The 25,223-nt window shown below is 35.7% G+C and overlaps 1 protein-coding gene across 1 annotated transcript in view; it reads right to left on the reverse strand.

Annotated features, from left to right (window-relative positions):
- The window catches only part of Malrd1 (MAM and LDL receptor class A domain containing 1), a 637,041-nt gene that overhangs the window by 282,796 nt on the left and 329,022 nt on the right, over positions 1-25,223 (reverse strand). The gene's annotated exons all lie outside the window — the stretch shown is intronic.

Here is a 25,223-nt window from a genome sequence, read left to right on the forward strand (position 1 = left end):
CAGAGGCAAACACACAACTAAGCACTGAACTGAACCCAAGGAACCCAGTAACAGAGAGAGAGGAGTGATGAGCAAATTGGCAAAGAATGGGCTGGCAAAACCAGCAGAGACAGCTGATCTGAACAGGGGAGTGCTCTTGGACCCCAGACCGACAGTGGGGAGGCCAGAATGGGACTGATCTGGACCCCCCAAATGTGAGTGTCAGTGAGAAGGCCTGGGCAACCTATGGGGCCCTGAGCTGTGGATCAGTGTCTATCCCTGGTATACAATCTGTCTTCATGTGCCTATAGCACAAAGAGAGATGCTCTCTCAGCCTGGACTCTTAGGGGAGTGCCTTGACCCTACCAAGAGTAAAATGATAGACTCTAGATATCCCCTATGTGGAAGGATTTGGCAATAGGGTGTGAGGGAGGGTGGAAGGGGAGTGCGGGAGGAGGGGAGGGAGAGGGAACTGGGATTGACATGTAAAACAAGCTATTTAAAATTAAAATAAAAAATGATTAAAAAATATATGATATAAAAAAAAGCAATGAAATAAGCCAAGACAGAAAAGAAAGTACGAGGCCTACACTACAAACATACTTCATCACAAAGGACAGAAGAACAGAAAGCTCTCTTTCAGGAACCCAGGACAGACTGAAGCACTACTGAGGAATTATGTCTAGATTGGATGACAAGATAGTTGACAATTTTTTTTTGTATCTCATGGTTCGGGAGGAATGGAAGGTTGCTTCTATTCTGAGCAGTTGTGGAAGAATATTACACTTAAACTATCAACTTTAAGTCTAGAAAAAGAAATAAATGTAACGATATGCTCTGTGATTATATCTAGAATCTATATGGAATTGCCAGACCAGTGCCAAAACGGATGTTAGGCAGGAGGGCAAGCAGTCATAAAAGAGAATTAAGACTATCTCAGTAGTGTTCTAGCTCCCTTCTTTCTTATACTAAATTAATTACACCTACTTATTTTGCTGTTTAAATGTCTCTTGATTTCTGTCAAAGGGCTACATGGAACACTTAGCTGCAGGTTCATTCTTATCTTATTCCTAGTTCTATCCTGTTACCTAAGTTTCAAAATGCAAACTGGATCCCCTCCATGCTTTAAGGTCCTTAAAGCTAAAAGTCTCACTCACACCCTCTTGTCCCATTATCTTATTAGTGGAGGAGAGAGAGAGACTGCATTATCACACTTAGGTTAAGCAACTTAAAGTTTAAAGTTCCTGAGTTCTTCACAGGCAACAGCCTCATCTCTTAGCCTGTTGCTCCTTAGCCTGCTGACCCAATAACTTTGATTACTTTGAGGCCGCTAATCATATACATGCTGGGCCACCTCCCTCCAGGAATCCCTGAAACTTTTTACAAGATTTCTGCTTCATCTTTCCTGGCCAAATCCATCTCTGATGCTTTCTGGCATAAGTAGCTACTTAGCCATAGAACTGTAGCAAGATCAACATGATAGGTGTTACATGATTTTGCAGAGTGGCCCAGTGTCAGCAAGTGCCATAGGTGAGAGAAACTTGCTTGTACTGATGCTATATATTTGCTGGACAAATAAGAACCTTATTTGTCTGCTTAAATCTGAAGATAAGCAAGCAACAGCATTCTGAGAGAGAACTGACTAGACAGTGAGTCAGCATATTTTGTTGTTCGACAAAAATGACAGCCATGGGACTCAGCTTGATTGAAGAATTTGTAGATAGCAAAACTAAGACCTAGACAGGCAATCTTCAACAACCATTTACTATAGGAAAATAGCAAATATAGTGCTTTTTCCTTTGTTCTGAAAATTCACAGCAGTTATGTAGTTTGGTCAAAATATATATTTCCACTTCTTTCTATTGTTGGTTTTTTGTTTTTTATTTTACACAATGGCTCTTGTTTCTTTTGTTTGTTTGGTTTTGGTTTTTTGACACAGGGTTTCTCTGTATTGCTTTTGAGGTTGTCCTGGAACTCACTCTGTGGATCAGGCTGGCCTCGAACTCACAGAGATCCTCCTGCCTCTGCCTCCTGAGTGCTAGGATTAATGCCCAGCCACAGTGGCTCTTATTTCCAATTTTTTTTTTTTTTTGGTTTTATGAGACAGGATTTCTCTGTATTGTTTTGGAGGCTGTCAGACCAGACCAGCCTTGAACTCACAGAGATCCGCCTGCCTCTGATCTCCTGAGTGCTGGGATTAAAGGCGTGCGCCACCACCGCCCAGCTATTTCCAATTCTTTAGGCAATTTTTTCATTATGTCAATAGAAAAAATTTTACAGTCACAATTTCAGTTCAAAATGCTTTTTATAAAACTTGATTCTATAATAAAGCAATGTTGGTTTGTAAGTCTTGCTGGCTCAGTTAAAACAAATTTTACTTAATGGTACTAAGGTATTTACCATGTACAAATACATATGAGAAAATAGTATAAATATGTACATATAATAGTAAATAATATGCAAAGGCATATATAATACAAATGAGGGGAAATAAAATTAATGAGACTGTTTAAGATAATTTCTGTAAGTAGGAATAAAAAATCTATATTATTTTATTCATTAATAACATTTGCATTTGTTTAATATATTTTAAACTAGTTAAATAAATTAACTTCAGTGGAAGTGTTTACAACTTTGTGTACATGATTACATGATTGTTAGTGGTATAAATTGTTTTTTATATATTTTATTTTTAAATGTAAATTAGAAACAAGGTTGCTTCACATGTCAATTCCAGGTCCTTCTCCCTTTCCCTCCCCTCTTCCTGCACCTTCCCACCAACCCCCCCCAATATCCCCTCATTTCCCCAGGGAGGGTGAGGCCCACCATGGGGGTGTCCATAGTCTGTCATTTCATCCAGGGCAGGGCCTAGACCCTCTCCCAAGAGTCCAGGGTGAGAGTGCATCTCTCTTTGTTGGATGGGAGCCCAAAGTCCATTTGTATACCCGGAATAAATACTGATCTACTACCCAAGGATCAATAGATTATCTGGGCCTCCTCACTGACACCCACACAATTGTTAGTGGTATAAATTTTTATAGCAGGGTTAGATCATAGTCTCCTTTCCCTTTGAATGTTTATTATATAGCTAAGGGTTTTTTAAATACTTGGTATGTAAGAAATATATATAACATGTATACTACAAGTGTATTTTAAATAAATAGGAAATACAGTTAATTCGACTGGTAAAACTAGTCATAATTTATAACTACATAGCATGAGTTATATCAGGCACTTAGGAAAATTATCTAAGTTGTGCTATGTAATAATTAAATTCATTCTATGAGGTAGAACCACTGACATCCCAATTATCTATTATCATGTCGTTCTAGAACTGCAACATAGATTTTTATGCTACTAAATCACTATTGTGAAAAATCCATTTGTATCCAAAATATGCCAGTACGAAGATAAAATTCTCATTCTCATGCTTTCTTGGCCCATTGTATTTGAGTAAGGGTCTGAAAAGAAGAAGAGAGAAAGGATTTGAAAGTTCTAGTTCAAGCATCAACAGCTGAAACGTTCATGAACAGAGGATCCCTGGCCAAGCCTTGCCAGGGAGAATCTTCTATGCTTGAGGATGAGCATGCTAGGGGTAACATGAATGACACAGCTAACTTATTCATGCAAACCATGTCATCCTTTTCAGTCAAGGACAACCTATGGTGTGTCTTCACTTAAAGCATGAACAGAGGTCATACCTATTTTAGACAATGATAAACAGCATTTCTGAAAGATAAACTGGGTTAATTTCATTAATATTGTTGTGCTTCATTTGTTTCTAGAAGAATTGGTAATCTGTGACCATGGAATGTCTTTGTAATATGTGATATTTTCTGTAATTTCAGAGACCATAGGAATCAAGGTGAGATTGTGTAGAGAGGATAAATCTTCCTGTGGTATGGCTAAGGAAGTGACATTTAATTAGAAAAAAACTTCAGGAAACAGTTGTTCAAAATAAGGTGACCCATATTCAACATGAGAGACCTAGGGAATCTCATGTTGCTGGATCCCATTGAGTGACATTGTTATTGTGGGAGAGAAGAGTAAGGGCAGCAGGCAGGCTCTCCTGGTACTATTGGACCCTAGAATGACTTCAGTCATAGTCTGAATGAGGAATCACTGATATCTCTTGCCAAGCACCATAGGGAAACAGATGATGTTAAAAATAAATCTTTGGCAGGCACATAAAGAGTAATCAGTGGAGACTTGCATACAAAAGGAGACAGTTAGTATAGCTTAGTTGGGCAGTGAAGCAGGTTCAGACCCAGCGTGGTCAGGTGCTAAACAAGGAGTACAGGTAAGGAGGTGAACACCCAAGAAGTGTAAGCTGATCCCATCAGAACTGTTGCAGTCTCAGTGCTGAAAATTAGTTAACTTGGAATTTTGTTTTCAAGTACTGAAAAAAAAAACATGCCATATAATAAATTTTGATAATGTTTTCCTGTCTCCCATTTTCTCCCAGATCCAGAAATATTTTTATGATACAGTCAGTATTAATTGATGATAGATTCAAGGTAGATAAACAGAGAGTGAAAGGGGTCAGGAATCACTTTCAGAGTTTTGGCATGAGACAGGCTGAATGAATCAGTCATTTACTTAAACAGGGTAGAGGAAAGTCTGAGGCAGAATCAAGCTGTATTTTATTTGCCAAGAGAGACTTGTATCTTATCAAATAATATAAATATGTTGTTTTTGCAGAGCATTGACTTGTATTATTTTATATGGTTCTTTCCACAATTCCTAGAGGTGCAGAGTTTAGAATCTTCTTGGACAGATTGCAAAATTGAACTTGAGAGGAGACCAATGATCTCCAAGCCTATATAAATCAGCCAAGATACATTACCACAGCAAATCATACATTGGCAAATATTGACTGTCCTGCTGTATTCAAGAGTTCTTTCTGGAGAAAAATAATGCTAAAATTTCCTTGAGGTTTACTGCTTACTAGCCACTTATCTAGTGTGTTTATAGAGTGAAAAACATCTCCTAATCATTTAGAAAATGTTGAAAAATGGATCAAAGGTTGTATCCATGTAGTAATGACAACTAAATTTAAAACTAAACTTGATCTTGAAGTATTTGATGATTAAGAGCACAAAATTAAGAAGTCACAGGCAGGAAAATTAATTTTAAAAGATCCTGAATAATTTAAGATGGTCTATCATTAAAAGGCCAAATGATTTTGATGGATACATAGGAATGTCAACCAGTGTAGTATAATTTTGATAATAAGACCAGGTTAATTACAAGAAGCACATCTGTCTTGTAAACTGTCTTTAGGACCAAATGTCACCTTATTAAATTCAATTCACAGTTCTTGAGTGACACAAAGCCTACTTTTAATCCGTTCCCTTAACATTTCTGTATAGTATTTTTCATTGTGAAAGTAGTTATTAATCTAATTAATGTATCACTTTCAAGCCTGTTTTGAAATATGCATGATTTATCAGGTATTTTGCAAAAGAATATATCACTATTTAATTTGCCATATCAAAACAAATTCAGATGAAGATGTGTGTGGTTAAAAAATAATGAAACATTCATTAACAGCCATCAAAGCATGAGCTAGCTCCTGCCTGTCTCTATGCTTTCAGGTTCTCACTACATAAGGCATCTATTCACACAAATGTGTCTCAGTTCCCCTAAGTACACACTGAGCTTTACACACCTGAACCATCTGATCATATTCACCCTTGTGGTGGGTCTAACTTTGTTTCTAACTAACCCTTACTAGTTTCACTCAATCTTTGGTGATAGAAAATATCAAAACTGTGGATTCTGTGGAAATAATGATGGTCTGTGTTCCCCTTTCTTTTCTAGGACCTTTGAATACAAAATGGCAGACACCCTGCCCCTAAAAACCAGATGATAAGGCAAAGTTAATCAGAATCTAGAATCTTTTCCTCACCTTGACCATAGTTGCAATCAGAGGTGAGAGTATCTTGAAGCGGAGTTTCCTGGCAACCCTGTGGAAGCTGTTAACCTCCCTAATTTTCCAGTTTCAGACCCCCATTCACTGTCAAAGGAGATATAATAAGTAGACCTCCTAAGGAGGCAGTAAGTTGAGTACCCAGAATTCTCCAGGCAGAGAGCCTCCTTTGGCCTACCTCTCTGCTATCACTAGTGATCAGTTATGAATGCTTGGAATTCAGTCAGAATTGGGAAATTTTTAGTTCCAAGGGTAGTGCTAATGAGACAACTCTTGCATTGCCTGTAGTACTATGTGCTATTGAAGACAACAAGTAAATTGAGGAGGTGTTCTGATCCACTTGAATAAAATAACCTGGATGATGTTCCAGACAGAGTGATTAAGTAATGAATTTTCTTTTTTGTGGTAGGGGCCTAAATTTTCTAATTCTGCTTTTTATAGAAGTTGGCATTAAGATAGTTCTGAACAGAGCAGTTAGTCACTTGCTCAGAAAATTATGAAGATATGCAAAAGACACATGGATAACTCTCTACCCATACTGGATAGCTGGACTGAATATTTAATAGAATTAATGAATTATTCCCAGAGTCATATCTGAATCTCTGTTCCAATGAGCCTGTCTTTATTTCTTTGTTAGAGCTTATCAATATGTTGTTACAGCGGTAATAATTATCCCTTAAAGGTGCCCCTGTGGCATTAATAGATAATTACTAGGCAGTGCAGTAATGCTTGTGAGTCCAGGTTGACAATGGCAAATGGGTCTTGTCTGGTGTGAAAATGAGCACACAGGGCATTACCAATGACTGTGATGACAGACCAGTGTCTGCTGGTGGTATAATTTGGAGTCACAGCATCCTAAATTCTCAGAACTATACATATTAGCACTAAATTTAGTGACAATTAACTGTACACTTTTAACTGGTTACATTGAATTGATATGTTAAGGTATTTCATCATTCAAAACAATAGTTCAACTGTGTTGAAAGCCTTCAGTTAAGCTGTGATTGTCGTTTCTATTCCTGAATATTAAAACTTTATGGTAAGTATAAGAATCCTCATTGATGATTTGTCAGGCATCAGTCCCACTGCAGCTTCCCTTGAAGATGGTCTCACAATCAGGGAAGTCCCTGTGACACTTGATGAGCACTTAGTGAACGAAAAAAAAGTATATTAATTACTTGTTCAGCAGCATCTGCAAGGTGCTCTCCACAATCAGAAATACCCCGTAATGTTTGAGGAATACTCAGTGCACCCAGGTAAAGGGTTTATGCTAACTGCATGTTCAGTAGCACCTGCAAGATGCTTTCCATGACTAAAAAGACCTCATAACTTTCTATGAGTATTCAGGGTACTTACAGGGAAAACTTCTTTACCAACTGCACATTCATCAGCATCAACCATGGTGAAGAACTAGAGTCTGAATGGTTCCTATCCACATGACGGAGTGACTTTCTTTTCTTAATTTACATTTCCTAATCTACTGATTGCCACTCACATTTTCAAAAGAAATGTTTCTCTAATGCCCTCTGCAGTCCTCTGGTCTGATTCATTCTCTTTTAATGGAACATAATTTGTGATTTTTAATCCACAGGAGTTGGAGAAGCTGGAAAGATATCCTCAGTCTCCTTTTCCTTAAAGGACATCAAACTGGCATCCTTTGATGCAGGCCCATATTTTGCAGATTCAGAAGTGATCTGAGAGTCATACAATTGACTTCATAGTTGAGTAGAGGAATACTGACCACAACATAAGATCCTACATGTACACAAGGGCATTTTCTTTAAACAACAAGGAAAGTTGCCCATTTGCTCAGCATGTAGACTTTGCTTTGTGTAGGGAGGGCCTGTCTTTATCCCAGAAACCTTTTAATTCACAGCCTTTGAAACATATTACTAAATTTATTGGCCTTCTCCACATTACAGACTGGTACTGGTAGAGCATATCCCAAATTTAGTCAATTTTTTCCAGGAAAGAGAGATAATAAGGATTTTTGTCCAAATCATAGAGAAAGCATGAAGCAGCTTTAATTTGGATCCCCCATGGATTGTACAGAATTTACTGAATCTGAGGAATCATTTCTGTTTAAAGTGGTGTCCTAGAAAGACAAATCCAAAGCAGTAAGCTGTCTGGTGTAGAAGAGTCCATTCCCAACAGCATCACAGTGACTCAAAACAAGAAGCTACATAGGGCATGGATTAGGTGATGCTGTCTATCTATAAAGAAAGTCTTACTCTTCTCATATAGGCATAGGCAAATTCAGTAATTATATTTCAGTCAAATTCAGTAATTCTCAACCTGTGGGTAGTGAACCTTTGGGATAAACTGATCCTTTCATAGGAGTTATATATTAGATAAACTGCAATCAGAAATTTATATTATGATTAATAACAGCAAAATTACAGTTATAAAGTAGCAATGAATATAATTTTATGGCTGGGGTAAGTCATCACAAAATGAGGAACTGTATTAGGGAGTTGCAGCATGAGGAAGGTTGAGAACCACTGGTCTAAGTGTTCACAGAATTTCATGGCTTATACATCAGATCTCAGCAGTACAGAGACATTTGACACCCAGAAGTGACTCTCATGTTTCTGAGGTTTGAATGTCTTATTTCTCTCTTAGGAAGTCAATAAGGAAGTCACTTATCTCTCCCAGAGAAGTGTCAGTCATATCACAGTTCCTTTTATCACCCTAATATATTTAACTGCCTGGATGATTAGGTCCACAAGTGTTCAATACCAAGCAACAGTTTGGCATAATCAACAAAACTGTAGTATAATTTCAATGTTCGAGCTCCTGCCTAAAGCATGTTTAAATTTGGCAATGGTTGATTTCTTTGTAGAAATCATGGTACAAGAATTAGTTTGTTTCCACTGTGGCCAAATATTTGACAGAAAAACAAGACAACAAACAAACAAACTTAAGGAAGGAAAATTTTACTTTGGCTTGTGATTTCTGAGGGTAGTTTCATGCCGTGGTTTCTTTGTCTTGTGTGCTTGGACAGAGCATGATGGAGATGGCTCTCCTGACATTCAGCACCAGGTTGGGGGTGTGGAGGCAGCCAGCCTTGAGGAAAGAGTAGCTGTCTGGCTGCCAGTCTCTCTGATGTGCAGATAAATCACTGTTGAAATAACCAGCCAGGATCATGCAAGCTAATTTAGTTAAGTTCCCCTTGAGACGTGCATTCATACCCCTGTTCTGCTCTCTAGAGAACGCTGACTAACATAACACATTAAAGCCAACATCACATGATCTTAGATCATTTATTTAGATTTAGATAGTGATGATGGCTCACAAGTGTCTTAGACTTAATAAGAACTGGTCATACTTAAGCTGAGTGATGATTTAGTCCTAAGACAATTTATAGGTTTTGGGAAAAGTGTTGGTATAGAAATAGGTTGCTTTTGGAGCAAAGAGAATACATGTAGAAAGCAAATAAAATGAAACATAATGAATATTACTATATCACAAAACATTTTCCTAGTGCCCACAGGCATTTAGAAATCTACTTTGTGAGTTGTACTTTTCATTGGCTCTACAGCTAAAGAAGCCTGGGGGACTTCATGATTTATTTAGATATGCTTCCCTAAGTGTATCGATGTGTATAATTCCCTACGTGGGTAAGTGCCATGATTCCCAGTTTACTATCCACATAAAGTACATGTCCAAAGAGGAGAGAGAAAGAAAAGAGAGTATTTAAGCAAGAGGCAGGTTAAAGAGAAACTTATTCCTAGTGTTTTACTGCTGAAACAAATAATATTGACCATCAAAAATAATGTTTCCATGACACAGAATGGTGTTCTCATCAGTTGCAGTCAGCCTTCCAACCCACTTATTTCTTCAGCTGCTTCAGTTATAGTTTGGGTATTGAGTATTTTATGGATCCTCATTTTTGAAACTGGTGAGACTTACTGCTTCTTTCTGTTATGTACTCACTAAAGAGAAGTATTTCTCTATCATAAACATGTCCATCACTTAAGGGTTCTTTCAGAGGAGAAAATGAAGCACAATAGAGCTTCAAGCAGGTATTTATCTGGAGAGCTATTGGTGGGTTAAGCACAGAAGACAAACTGCCCTGTGCTAAATGTGAAGAAAAGAACTCCTGACTGTTGCATAAAGATAGAAGGGAACTGTTCCCTTAATACAAAGCTTTCATTCCTATCTATAGAACAAAGCAAATATTTTGCTCACAGCAATGACTTGTAGAAAGTTGGCTGGAAGCATTCTGTTTGGAATCTACAGAATCTAGGTAGAATGGAAGCATGCAGCTATGCTTGAGAGGGGCTCAGGACAGCTGTCATAGTTTTCACCTGGCATAATTTCTTTTTTTTTCCTTTTTCCTTCTTTTAGCTTTTTGAGACAGGGTTTCTCTATGTAATCCTGGCTTTCCTGGAACCCACTCTATAGACCAGACTGGCCACAAACTCACAAAGATCCTCCTGCCTCTGCCTCCCAAGTCCTGGGATTAAAGGCTTGTGTCAGTGGTGCACACTTTCATTTCGACACATTTCCGTGGGTTTTGTAGTTGTTGTTGAGTTTCCTTTGTGATTTCTTCTTTGGTGGGTGATTTCACTCACAAGGGTGGGGTTCTACTTTGGGGGTGCCTAACTTTCATATCTGTTGCTGCAATAAAATATCCTGACCAAAACGACATAATGGGGGAAGGTATACTTGGCATAAAGTTTCAGGTTATAGTCCATCATTGAGAGAAGTTAAAGCAGAACTCAAACTAACTAGTTAAGAACAGACAGAAAGAATGTTCCCAAGATGCGTGGAATATTCCATATTCATGGAAGTATGGAAGTATAAAGCCAGGCTAGTTGTCAAATCATTGTTTCTCTTACTGATGTCTGCTTCTTCTCTCCAACTAGTGCAAGTCCAAGTGAAGAAAACTCATTAAAAAGTTAGACATAAAACTAACAAAAAATGAGTAAGAGCTTTAAGACAACCATTCTAACATACTGACAATTTCAGCATAGAAACACAAAAACATTTCAAGTGTAAGTCTGCCAATTATAAATACTGGAAAGCGTCATCAGCAGACATGATCAATCAGGAGAAAGAAGTGAGCATGAGGAATTCTTTTAATTCTTCGTCTTTGGCTAAGAATCTACAGAGTAGTAAAAGAAACTGAGATAAATCTCTGTAATGAAATGATACAATAAAATCTCCCAAATAAAAGGTAAGATACAGAAAATGCTAGCACTGTAGAATGAAGATACAAAATTAAAAGCAGCAAGAGGAAAAAAGAAACGTACAGAGATGAATTCATCAGAGAAATATCAGACTTGAAACTATGAAAAAATATAATAGCATATCTGAAGCCCTGAAAGTATTGCTGAAACAATACATAGGAAACAATAAATAACATGATAGAAACAGATTAACAAATTTAGGAAAGTATCAATCATCCCATTCAGTAAATAATTACACTTCTAGACAAAAAGATAGAGAAGAAAGAACAAATAGTGTGTCAACTAACTACAAAAACATAAACTTATCTGAGTTAGCAAATATTTCTAAATAACAAATATAATTGTTAATGATTAAAGGACAGAGACCTTCACCTCTCTCCAAAACCAAGATTCTGCTGTTGTTGCTTTCCGTGAACAGACTTCACTGGCAAAGAATCACACAGAATTTTTTTTTAGGATTACAGGATAGAATAGCATAGACCAAGAAAATAAAAGCTAGAACTACATGTGTATAGCCATTCTTACAGTCAACAAACAGAAAATTATATAAACTACCCCAAATACAAACATCACTATATATTAATAAAAAATCACAGTCTATCAAGGTATACAAAATTGAAGTACATATTTCTCCAAAAGCTGGTGTCTCTAATTTTAAAAATCTTGAAGACCTTTGTGGATTATAAGCACATACAATTAATGCTTCTCCATATATAAAACCTCAACGTATTCTGATAACCAATGAGATAATAAAATTTACTATCCTGTGCTAATCTACAAAATCTAAGAATTGCTTTGAATGTATTCAATGTTTTATCAAACACCAAAGCTTAAATATTAATCTAGCAAGTAAATACTTCTTTAATCAATTCTTCAATACATTGATCCATGATCCACTACACCCTGGCCTATAGTGAAAAGGACAACAAGATGTTTGACTCTTCCTACTTTCTGTATAATGCAGGGGCCCTGACAATCTGATGAAGATATTATTTGATTTAGTAGGAGAGCATATTATTTTGGGATTATTATTTGTTAATAATGGATGTGACTTGATAAAATAACATATTAATTTATGGTGTACTCATCAGTAAAATTACAAATAGCTTCTGTCCAGAAGAAGCAAAACACAATATATGCTTTCAAAAGTTGGAGTTTATTGCTCTGTGGCACATTAATCAGAATTGTCACTAGCTATGAAAAATTGCCATTCAATTTTCCCAATGTAAACTGGATACAATTTAATATCTTAGTGTTACCACTGGATAATTTTGATATTTGTTCATTAACATTTCCATGAAAATCAACCTTCTAACTATTGCAAATATTCTAGAATATGTGACTGGGAAAACAAAATTGTTGATAGTATTATTTGATTATGTCACTATCTTATTCTGATATCAATACTCCACACTAAAACATTTGATAATGTGTAGTAGATAACAGAAATATATTTCTCACTAAAAGAAGGTAGGAACATAATTATTGAACATAATTGAAATGTTCAAATATTCTTTCAATGGTATAGAAACACTGAATATCTTCAGTAAATAGGATGAAATGGAATTTAATCAGTTCTCCCTAATGGCTTACTTGCTTAACATTCTTGACAATTTAGTGTTGGGATTACTAGTACATATAATAACTTCCAAAGCAGATCTAGACAATTAAAGGGAAATAAAAAGCATATAAACAGAAAAATTGGACTGAAGACCTTCTTCTGAGTTAAAAAGCAGTTTTTTCTAAAGTTTTACTTCATTCTGTGTTATATAAACTCAAACATCTATTATACAAGATAGATAATTAAGAAAAAATGCAATTAAGGGATACTCTCTCAGCCTGGACACATGGGGAAGAACCTGGGCCCTTCCCGGGATGATGAGATAGACTCTGAAAATCCCTCATGGAGGCCCTTGCCCTCCCTGGGGAGCACCGAGGGGGAATGGAGTGGAGCTGAGGGGTTGGGAGGATTGGGGGATGGGGGAGGAGGGGAGAAAAAGGGAACTGAAGGTGACATGCGTAAAAAGTTAAGTAAAAAATATATAAATATATGTCAGGAATTAAAGAAATGGTTCTATAGTTAATAGTGCTCACTGTCATTATAGAGGATATTGATTCAATTACAAATGTCTGCAAAAGCCGGGTGTTGGTGGCGCACGCCTTTAATCCCAGCACTTGGGAAGCAGAGGCAGGCGGATCTCTGTGAGTTCGAGGCCAGCCTGGTCTACAAAGTGAGTTCCAGGACAGCCTCCAAAGCCACAGAGAAACCCTGTCTCGAAAAACCAAAAAAATAAAAAAAGAAAAAAAAATAAAGAAAAAAAAGAAAGAAAAAACAAATGTCTGCAAAATTTCATAAACATCTACAACTCTAGTTCCAAGTCATCCAATACCCTCTCTGGCCACTATGGGCACTATACACAAGGTATACACACAGACACACAAGAGAAAAAACACTCACACATGTAAAATATAAATAACAAATAGAAAATTTGTTTGTGTCAATGTAACAAATAATAACCAAATGTAATTTTTATTGTATTGATCCTAAGACAGACACATGTACATACATAAATGCTAATACTTACATCTGTCAACCAGTAGATACCAGAAAATATACCATATAAAAGTTCAAAGAGATCAGTCTTGTTTTGAATATCAAACTTTAGTGAGGCCTAGTTTGAGTTTTGTGGTTTTTTGTTTTGTTTTGGTTTGGTTTTGGTTTTTCGAGACAGGGTTTCTCTGTATAACTTTGGAGCCTATCCTGGCACTGGCTCGAACTCACAGAGTTCCGCCTGCCTCTGCCTCCTAGGTGCTGGGATTAAAGGCATGCACCACCAACGCCCAGCCTTGGGTTTGTTTTTAAATGCTAATAAGTGCACAATTCTGAAATTACTGAAATAGACCTCAATTATTAAAGGCAAACAAAATTTAAGAACAGAGACTAATTTTTTGTTCAGGAAAAAAATGGAAGAGCTATTTTCAGATTAGAGTTCTACAAGTTAATTGTTGACTAAACAAACCAAAATATGTACCTATAGAAGTTTCACAATTTTGGAAAATAATACTTAAAAGGTACCAGACATTATAGCAAAATGTTTCTTCTAAGTATATTTATCCTGAATGCTCATGTTGTCTCTTGTTGCACGATATTAACAACAGCCTCATTTGTAAGACGATATAATCAAGAAAATACCAGAGAATGAAATATACTGTACTTTGTTCGGAGAGCTATTTATAGGTAAGGCATTTGGTTAATGTGCTTGCAGCAAACTTGGCCTAATTCACTACTGGAAAATGGAATGCACTGCAGGGATTTGCTAAGCATTTTTCCTTCAGATTAGAAGCATGGCAAGCCTTGTAATATATGCAAATGATATTTACATGCTTTCCATCTTTAATGTTATAGTGTTGAAGCAACACAGTTACAAAACAAACTAGATTGAATTTTATGAATATTTTATTAAGATGAAGTAGCCATGCCTTCTAATGCATACCTGACATTAGTTTTTATTGTCTCTGATTCCATACATATTAGCTGTTGCTATAAAAATGAAAGGATGAAAGGAAATGTACAAAGTAAAATTCATTTCAGTTGGAGCCTTTTTAAAATTTTCTCTTTTTAAACAATCAACAATGGAAAAACTACTGAATAGTAATTATTTGACTTTAAAATAGATTTTAGGAAACAAGAAATTATAACACATATATTACAGGAACAAAATATAATATAAATTACAGTGAAATTTATATAACAAATGATACCAAATATATGTAATTATTTACTAAATGACAGTCATGTAGGACCTGCCATCACTGGACTACATGTAGATTACTGTTTTTTTATGGAAACTTAGTCAATATGAAGGTCAGTAACAGTGCACACAGAAAAGCACAAAAATACAATGAGAAATTTTTTTCTGATGGTCAGTAATAAGTGAAAAGTTCTGTGAAAAATCTGTCATTTCTCAAGTAAAAATTGCTTCACAAGGAGTTTCTTTACAGTGGGTCAATCAGGATAGCTGTGATGGTGAATACTGATTATAAATTTGATTGGAGCAAGAGTCCTAGGAGATTGGTAATACACAACTCAAGGCATGAGTGTCAGGGTGTTTCTGGACAGATTTAGATTATGAGTGCTCTGCCCAAATCAGTTCAATAGTCCCCTAAAGAATCCCAACATGTAGCATTTGGATCAGGGGGGGAGCCTTACTGCAAGAATTTGCTTTCTGCAGGGGCCACGCCTTGCCCTTGTTTCTTTGTTTTCTCTCCCTCTGGTTTTTGCACAATAAAAACCATCACCACATGTGTTGTGGAGAAATTCTGCTTTACATATCAAGACCCCAGAAACAGACTCCAGCGGACCATTTCCTTTCGTAAGCTGTTTTCATTAGGTATTGAGACAGAATAATTAGAAAAGTAAGTACGGTCCATTTGGAGTATATGCCAAAATTGATAGGAAACAGTTCTGAGAGATGTAGGAACAACTATATGTGTGCATAATAGAAATTCATTTGTGCAGTTCATAGAGATTGAAAAGTAAAGACATAAAACAATTCCAAGATTTTCAGTACAATCTAATATTGCAGTTTACAAAAATCAGATGAATATTTAAAATAACTACTGGAAAGAACTTTGAATGGTCTCAACGAAAAGAAACAATCTGAAGAGATATATATGCCAATTATCTTACCTACTTCATTACATGTTTATTGAAAGTTCGTATTTTACTTCAAATATACATTCAATAACTGTCATTCAATCTATATGAAAGAGATGTGTGGAAATGTGATAATGAAACATGTCATTTTAAACAATGAATATATTCTAATAAAGGAATCTGGTATATAAAATTCAAGAGACTTGACCGATACAATGGTTCAGATGCAGAGCAGGACAGAGTCAGGTTGCTGCATCTGTGTTACAGCTGAATGGCACCAATAAACTAATCAAACCAAATTTTCCAAAGAAGTGGAGGATACATAAACTCAGAAATATATTGGGGAAAGGGATAATTTCTCTTGCAGGTGATGGGTGCTGTCTGGATGTGGAGAACTCTGTTCTTAGCATGCTTTGTGTGATCAGGAAGGAGTAGGCCTAGTGCATAAAATAGCCAAGATGACATATTCATGACATGACATGTTCATACATGGTCTTCATTGGTTACAAAGAATGTCTGTCCTATGTCAGCTTTGGGTTAACATTCCCCAGTAATATTCTGGGTAATATAGAATGATTAAAACTAATCCTTGAATAATATCAAAACCAAACTAAAATATTCTTTCCCTGGTTCTTTTGTTAATCCCAATATTCACTGTAAATGGACTCATTACTTTCACTTATGGCTTCCAGTTCTTTCAAATACAGCCTGTCATCTAATCAAAATCTATAGGAACCTTCTGTTTCCTAAATTGCAGCCTTCCATATCCAATGCTTAACTTATTTGTCTTCCAGAGAATCCCTTGGGAGATAACTAAAATTCAACATACAGAAATTCAGGATCTTACTAACCTACAAACTTTTAAGAGCCCAGGGAGATCCTGTGTTCATTATGATTATTCACTCTGTCTCTTCCCTTTCCCTCTCCTCCTATACTCCACCCCTTCTCTCTCTGTCTCCGTTTCTATCTCATAGCCACCAATGCATAATACTTCTATTACTTTTCAAATAATACATTTCAACTCCCTGCAGTGCCCCCATTCATACAGGCATCATCAATTATCTAGAATAGTTCATCATCATATGCCCTTCCTCTAATTAATCCCACATGCTACCAGTTCCCATTATCTTTCTAATTAACAAATAAATTCTATCACTTTCAATGACTCAAATGCTTTACTATTCTCCAGAGTCACAACACTTCACAGATCCCAAAGATAAGAGCTCACATTCTTTAAAGATGGCATTTAAGACCTTCCACACTAGATACTTATACTGTCCTTACAAAATCTAATGGCCCATAGGAAAAACACAGCATTTCCTAAAATATGCAGTATCTTTCTACATTTAACTCTCTGAATATTCATTCCATTATGGAGTGGCCACTTCCTGCTTTTTCCAACCAGTTCTTTCAAATTCAACTGCAATACTGTGTTGGCTTCTGTGACACTTTACTGTCACAGACAGAAAGAAATTCTTCTATTCTCTGTCTTTTGACAATGCTACACTGGGGATTGTAATCAGTGATTTTAAGTACTTCCAATTGCCCCTACATCATATGTGCTATGCATGCTTTCAAATAAGTAAACAAAAAAAATCAATACAAGAATGTATGAATTAGCTTGTTGCTAAAGATGCAGGAAACCTAGTTTAGGTAAAACTTAACACAGGTAAGTTCCCAACATTTAAAACAACTTTAAATCAAAATTAGTAGGCAGGAGATAACAATAATGATTAGATATATACAAAAGAAGACAAGTAAAAATGTAAAATGAATTCTTTTAAAATAGAAATACAATTTTTAAAACTTTGTCTATGGAGTTTGATAGTTAAAACAAGTATAAATAAGAGCCAAATCAATAGTAATACAAGATATTATTGCATAGTCTATAAATTTTAAAAAGACAATAAAGGATTATCATGAGAATGCTCATAAAATAAACATAAATTTGAATACTTCGGTGAAATGAGTGTGTGTTTTCCAAACAGATTTCTACTTATACTTCAAGAGGAAGCATAAAGATTGATAATGTACATATTTTATACTATTCAAATCCATAATCAATAACTTTTTCACAGAGAAGTTTTGAGGGCAGTTTTTAGCTTTTGGAGTCTATCTGATATTTGAGAAAAAAGAATAGGAATATAGTCTTCTATGAAACACAAGAAGATCTTGACATATATCCTATGGAGTTAGTACTAATGCTAATTCAAGGAGGAAAATATAATGCAAAGAAAATAAAACTATAGGTCAATATTCCCCAGAAACCCAAGGCACAAAATCCTTCACTAATTTACAAATGGAATTTAATGTTATGAGAAATGGTAGTCTTTGACCATTTGTATATCAAAATGCAAAGACTTTGCTCAAAGTCTATGAATATAAATAACTATATAAACAAGCCAAAAGAAAAACAAGTGTTTTAATAGATGTAGAAAAAGATCAAAATTAGCATTTGCAATGAAAATATAACAAACACTAGACTATTTGCCAATGAAGGGTCTTGCATTATTTCAACCACATCAGAAGACCATTATGTGCTTAAGTTTTATGAGATTTTGTAGTGTAGCATTATGGAAGCTTGAAATCTGGAACTATGACATTTGAATACAGAACATTGTATGGTGAATAGTTATATTGAGGGCTGAAAGCACATGCAATCAAGAAACTCCACTTTAATCATCAGAATCAATTTCATCATGAAAATTTTATAAAAATAAATCTAATAAATTACATGAGAGAATTTCTTATCATCCGAGTAACCTTGTGGGAAATTAAAAATTATTTTCCTCCTCCAATAATCCATACCCCATTGTTTTTCATTAACATACTCTAGGTGAAGATGCAGAGGCATCTTCAAGCAGTATAAAAATGTGAACTTAAGAGCATAAATAAGTCTACAAACTCATAAACATATTTTGGGAGGGGTAAATTTGTGTTTCATGGGCAGGTGGTCAATTAGTGTAATTATTCTTTAAATATAAGGTGAAGCTACTTTGGTGTGAAATTTCTAATCAGGTTAAGGTTGATAAAAATGGAGAAAATTTTCACTTGAGACAATTTCTGAGTTGGAGTTTTCTGGTTTATTGTTGATATTTAATCAATAGTGACTATGAATGTGTATATCTCATGGAAACATTTCTTCCAGCCATTGTTGTTATAAGTGCAATTCTAGTCTTCCAACAGAAAGTGCGTGATGTCAGAGTGCATGCATTTCACCTTGTGAGTCTTCCACAGTGGACTATTTTCATACCATGTCAGGGACTGTTAACTGTCCTCTTTATGTGTCTTCTGGTTCTGATTTACAATTTTCAGCTGAGTTCAAAGCTACTCAGAACATATGCCATTTCCAGAATGCCCTGCTTTGATTCTATGACTTGATTCTTGCTAATTTCTAGTTTCAATGGTCTTTTGACAACCTCCAGAAACAGCTCATTTATAAGAGTTTCATGTATTTTTCCAATCATGACCACATCTGACTTGAAAAAATATTTTACATGATCCTAAGTATTCAGGTATATAAAACAGGTATAAAATCAAATGTTTAGTGATAGGCATAAGGAAATGTATTCTAAAGCAATTATTTGTTATGCACATTATTGTTAAAAAACAAAGCACATTTTGGTGCTAACTAGGTGTATATACTTATTTAATTTTACATGAGGAAATGAATCTTGGATGAAATTTGAATACCTTCAGGATTTAGAGAATTGTCAACATGTCAGAGATTGTTAGAAATTTGTCCTAATACTAAGACAAATTTTGTTTAATGATTTTTTAAATGAAAGTCAAGTCAGAAACTCAACTGCCAAAATATATGAACACAGTACAACCTACTAATATACTAACTTCCTACTAATATGCTCAGATGAGATAATACAAAATACTTTAAAATTTTGTATTTTGTCATTAAACTATTATGCTTCTTCATAGCTAAAATCATTTTACATTTAGTGAATTCTCTTCCAGTTATAACATACAATAGTTATGGATCTGCATCCAGTTGGTTCTGGCAATTTGTTGGTGCTGTGTTCAAAGTGAACAAGCAAAGTGAAATTCTTCCTTTCTATGTATTCTGAATCAAAGATGCAGGGGAGTCCTATATGATCATGGTCAAGAACTGTTGGAAACACCTCACATTAATTACGTGTGCGATTTCATTTAATTTTGGCCTTGTGTATCCAGAAACCTTTTACTGCTGCCAATTTTTTCATGACACCTACTATCATTTATATGTTCTTATATGGGTTTATGATTCACAGTTAAAGCAGCCAACTCTTAGATTATAGATGATGCTCAGCTATAAGGCACTTTCAAAAACCAATTCACACCTATTGCTATCTGGAGGGTGCAAACTGCTATCTTGGACCATAAAGACAATGGATTGTAAAGGACTCAAGTCTCTATGCCATAACCTACCAGTTAGTGTGTGTGTGTATATGTGATATACATATGTGCCTGGTTCTATTGATAGGATATATAGGAGATAACAGAAACTGCTTATATAATAGTAAATTAAAAAACAACTCTCTTATCTGCACAAAACTTCAGGAAGTGCATTACCTAGGTTTTTCATAACACAGAGCAGCTTATTGTAGCACTTGCACTACTGGGATTCATACCAATAACCAAAATTTTAATGTGAGCATTTATCAAGTAGACTGTTCTATTCAAAATTTTAATTTCTCTGACATGAGTTATAATATTAACATAGATCGAAGTGAAACTATATACATTGGTGAGATTATATAATATTAGATCTAGGATAGTAAAATACATTCTGTATTATAAAATATTGAGTTTCTGGACCTGTAATTTACTGGATTATGCATGCTATCTAAATTACTAGGAAATTTAAAAAGCAGTAATGCATTTATATATACAAATGGAGTCACTCAAATTTTAAAAGTAGCTAGTACACACACTTATTAAAGTGTGTTTCTTTGAAAAGGCGATAAAGAAGACAAAAATTATAGTCCTTCTAAATAGCAGCTCAAGCAATTTCCTAGGACAAACAGTAATTTATGCTAAGTGAACAGTAACATACCAAATTCCACTCAGTTCAATTGCTTTTTTAATATCCAAGGTAAGGAGAACCAGACTAGTTACCCATTATTTTGACTTGATAAGTATATGTTCTTACATGTTCTGTGAAAATCTAACCAATACAGTAGACCAGTCTTCAATTTCCAAGCTGACCTATATTTTCACTCCAAATTACAGGTACTGGCTAAACAGTGTGAAATTGCTGTGATAGCATCTGTGACGAACATCCTCCTTTTTCCTCCATGACATTTTATGACACCTCTGCCCACCAAGTACAAATGCAATGGAGGTTAAAAGCTTCTCTATATTATTGTGTAGTAAATATTGCAATAAAATTATTCTAGTGGGTTTTAGGTGATATAAATATATCTTGAAATCTAAATAATATAACCAAAACACAGGAAAAAAGTAAAATAAGACATTTTATGAAGCTTGAGTATTAAAAATCAGATGTGTTCTACCAGGCATCCATTAATTCAAACATCATTCCATAACATGTCTGTATGTATAAAATAAATATATTTCAACTGCACCTCTGGAGGAAGCCTCCACAGAGGCTAGGCCAGCATCTTAAACCCTGGGTAAGATTACCCTTCACCCTACCTGAGCTGGCCCAGCATAAATCCAACTCTCCTACTCACCTTTTCATCATAAACTGGTCCACACCTGACAGAGGCCAGGCCAGCATCCTGAACAACAGAGACTTAGCCAACTCCCTGAAAACCTGAACCTCATGCAAGTCTGCCCTCCACCCTGCCCATGCTCACCCAGAATAAATCCAAGTTTTCCTCCTTTCCTCATTACTATATACCTGCTCAAACCTTTAATGGAATCCTTCCACTCCATCAGAGGCCAGACCAGCTCCCTAAAAACCAGAGGCCAGGACAGCACCCTGAACAACAGAGACTTAGCCAACTCCCTGAAAACCTCCCTTTGTACCAGAAGCCTGGACACCACCTGAACTCCAGAGGACCCTATGCCAAATCAGAGGCCACACACTTACATAACTAGAACTTTAGCTCCAAATTTGGGCAGCAATTTGCTGCTGGACAAGAAGCCATCTAGGCTGTCAGAAGTCCCGCCTTCAATGTGGGCAGAGACTCTCCACTCAACCACAGGCCACGGGATCCAGAGACCATAGAGAGAACAAACAATGAGGAAGAAAACACTCATTCAACAAAAACAAATCCAGAAATGGGCACCTAGACCTATATTCACTCCAAATTCAGCAGGATGAACACAAGTGTAAGAGCGCAAGCAGTGGAAGTCAGCTCAATGTCACCATGGAGCACAGTCACCCCACTACAATAAGCCCTGCATATTGCAACACAGCCGAAGCACCAAAAAATTATCTTAGAAACAACTTCATGGTGATGATAGAAGTCCTTAAAGAGGAAATGAAAAACTCCCTTAAAGAAATCAACAAAAAGACAATCAAAAAATGTAGGAAATTAACAAATCCCTTAAAGAAAGCCAAGACAAAGCAGTTGAAGGAAACTATTCAGGTCATGAACATTGAAATAAAAGCAATAAAGGAAACACAGACTGAGAGAATTCATGAAATGGAAAATCTGTGTAAGCGAACAGAAACTACAGATGCAAGCATCACTGTTGTGAGAAATCTGTACACTGTTTGAAGACATATGGCTATGATTGCTTTAATAAAGAGCTGAATGGCCAACAGCTAAGCAAGGGGTATGTAGGTGGGATTTTGGGTCAGATAGGGGAAGTAGGAGGAGATAACTGAAGTACAGAGGAGATGCCAACAACACTTGGAGGGAGTAAGTCATACAGAATAAAAGAAAGGTAAAAAGCCACATGGTAAAGCATGGGCTAATACTAACAGGTCAATTTAAGTTTTAACACTATGTTAGAGTTAAAACATTCCTTTTTTATTTAGATAAAAGGAGGGAATATGGTATATTTCTACACTGTGTGAAGATATAGTGCTGTGGTTGATTTAATAAAGAGCAACATGGTCAATAGTTCATCAAGGAGTATAGAGGGCACTTCAAAGCAGAGAGAAAACATAAGAGATGGTTGAAAGGCAGAGGAGACTCTAACTATACATGGAGAGAGTCAGACACAGAATAAACGAAAGGTTAAAAAGTCACATGTAGATTAATAAAAGCTGCTTAATTCAAGTTATGAGAGCTAATGGGATGAGCCTAAACTAAGGCTAAGCTTTCATAATTAATGATAATTCTCCAGGTCATTATTTGGGGGCTGACTGGTGGGTCAGAAAAAGACTTGTTACACATCAAAACCAGATGAGATAATGATTCAAGTAAAAGAAGAGAGAATCTCAGGTATTGAAGATACAATAGAAGAAATTGGTCAAAGAAAATGTTAGATCTAAAAAACTAAGAATATAAAACATGCAAGAAATCTGGAACACCATGAAAAGACAAAACCAAGAATAATGGGAATAGAAGGAGAAGAATTCCAGCTAAAAAACAGGAAATATATTTAACAAAATTATAGAAGAAAATTCCCCTAACCTAAAGAAGAACATGCCTATAAATGTACATGAAGCATACAGAACACTGAACACAATGTGTCAGAAAAGAAATTACATGTATCACACAATCATGAAAACACTAAATATACAAAACAAAGAAAGACTATTGAAAGTTTCAAGGCTAAAATGTTAAGTAATATATAAAGGCAGAACTATTTATCTAACTATTGAAACTCTAATAGTCAGAAGGGTCTCAACAGTTGTCTTACAGACTCTTACAGACCATGAATGCCAGCCCAGACTGATACACACAAAAAACTATTAATCACCATATATAGAAAAAAACAAGATATTTCTTGACAAAATCAAATTTTAAAAAATAAATCCGATACTACAGAAGGTACTAGAAGGAAAACTCCAACCCAAGGAAGTTAACTACAACTAAAAATAGGCAATAGTTAATCTTATACCAGCAAAGTCTAAAGAAGGGAAACACACACTCAAATAAACACAACTACTGCTAACACCACCACCAATATAATAACAGGTATAATTGTGCACCACATATCATGCATAATAAAAGACTAGAGCCATGCAGCCATGTGATGCTCCCCTTCAGTAAGACAAGTAAATTAAGGTTAAGGACCTTGGTATGAGGAAATACTTTGTGTACCAATCAGTAAATATGCCTTTGTATGGTTGCTCAGGGTCCAGTTGAGTCTAGTCAGCGTATCAGAAGAGGCTGGACCTTCCTTTTGCCACATAGACCTTAAAGAATACAGAATAGAACATAAAGATGGAAACCATCAAGAGAGTGTGAGTGTCTTTTTCTCTAACTCCCTCAAATGGAAAATTCTAGTAGATGCTGACGCCATGGATTCCTTTCAAGCCCTGTGTTATTTGGAGACTGACACCCCAGACAGTGATAGAACTTCATATGGAAAAACCAAAAAATCAGGATAGGTGCACAATAAAAGAACTTCTTGAGGTATCACCATCCCAGATTTCAAGCTCTCTATTATAGCACTATAATAATAAAAACTACAGGGTATGGCATAAAAACAGATCGGTGGAGAAGGGAAACTTGGAATAGTTTTGAATGCATTGAAACAGGAAACAACTTCCTGAATGCAAAACTAGTAGCACAGACACTAAGATTGAAAATTAATAATGGAACATCATGAAACTGAAAAGCTTCTGTAAGGCAAAGGACACCATCAACAGGACAAAATGGCAGTCTAGAGATCTTCACCATCCCCACATCTAACAGAAGACTGATTTCAAAGACACATAAAGAATTCAAGAAACTAGACATTAATAAACAAAATAATGCAAGTAAAATGTATTACAGAGCTAAACAGAATTCTCAACAGAAGAATTTCAACTGACCCAATAACACTTAAAGAAAAGTCCAACAGTTTTAGCCATCAGGGAGATGCAAATCAAAATGATTTTGAAATTCCATCTTACATCTGTCAAAATGGCTAAGAAGAAAAACACAAGTGACAGCTCATTCTGGAGAAGATTTAGAGCAAAGGAAACACTCCTCCATTGCTGGTGGGAGTACAAACTCATACAGCCACTTTGGAAATGGATATGGTAATTTCTCAGGACAATGGGAATTAATCTACCTCAAGACCACTCTTAGGAATATACCCTTAGGATGCTCAATAATATTTCAAGGTCGCATGCTATGTACATAGCAGAATTATTTGAATATCCAGAACCTGGAAACAACTATATGTCCCTAAATTCTAGAATGGATAAAGAAAATGTGACACATTTACACAATGGAGTATTTATTACTCAGATGTTAAAAACTATGATAGAACTAGAGAAAAATGATCCTGAGTGAGGAGGTAACCCAAACCCAGAAAGTCAATCATGGTATGTTCACACTTATAAGTGAATATTAGCTGTAAAGTAAAGGATAATCATGATACAATCCAGAGA

This window comes from Mesocricetus auratus, unplaced genomic scaffold, assembly GCF_017639785.1.
Source record: "Mesocricetus auratus isolate SY011 unplaced genomic scaffold, BCM_Maur_2.0 Super-Scaffold_100013, whole genome shotgun sequence".
Lineage (NCBI taxonomy): Eukaryota > Metazoa > Chordata > Mammalia > Rodentia > Cricetidae > Mesocricetus > Mesocricetus auratus.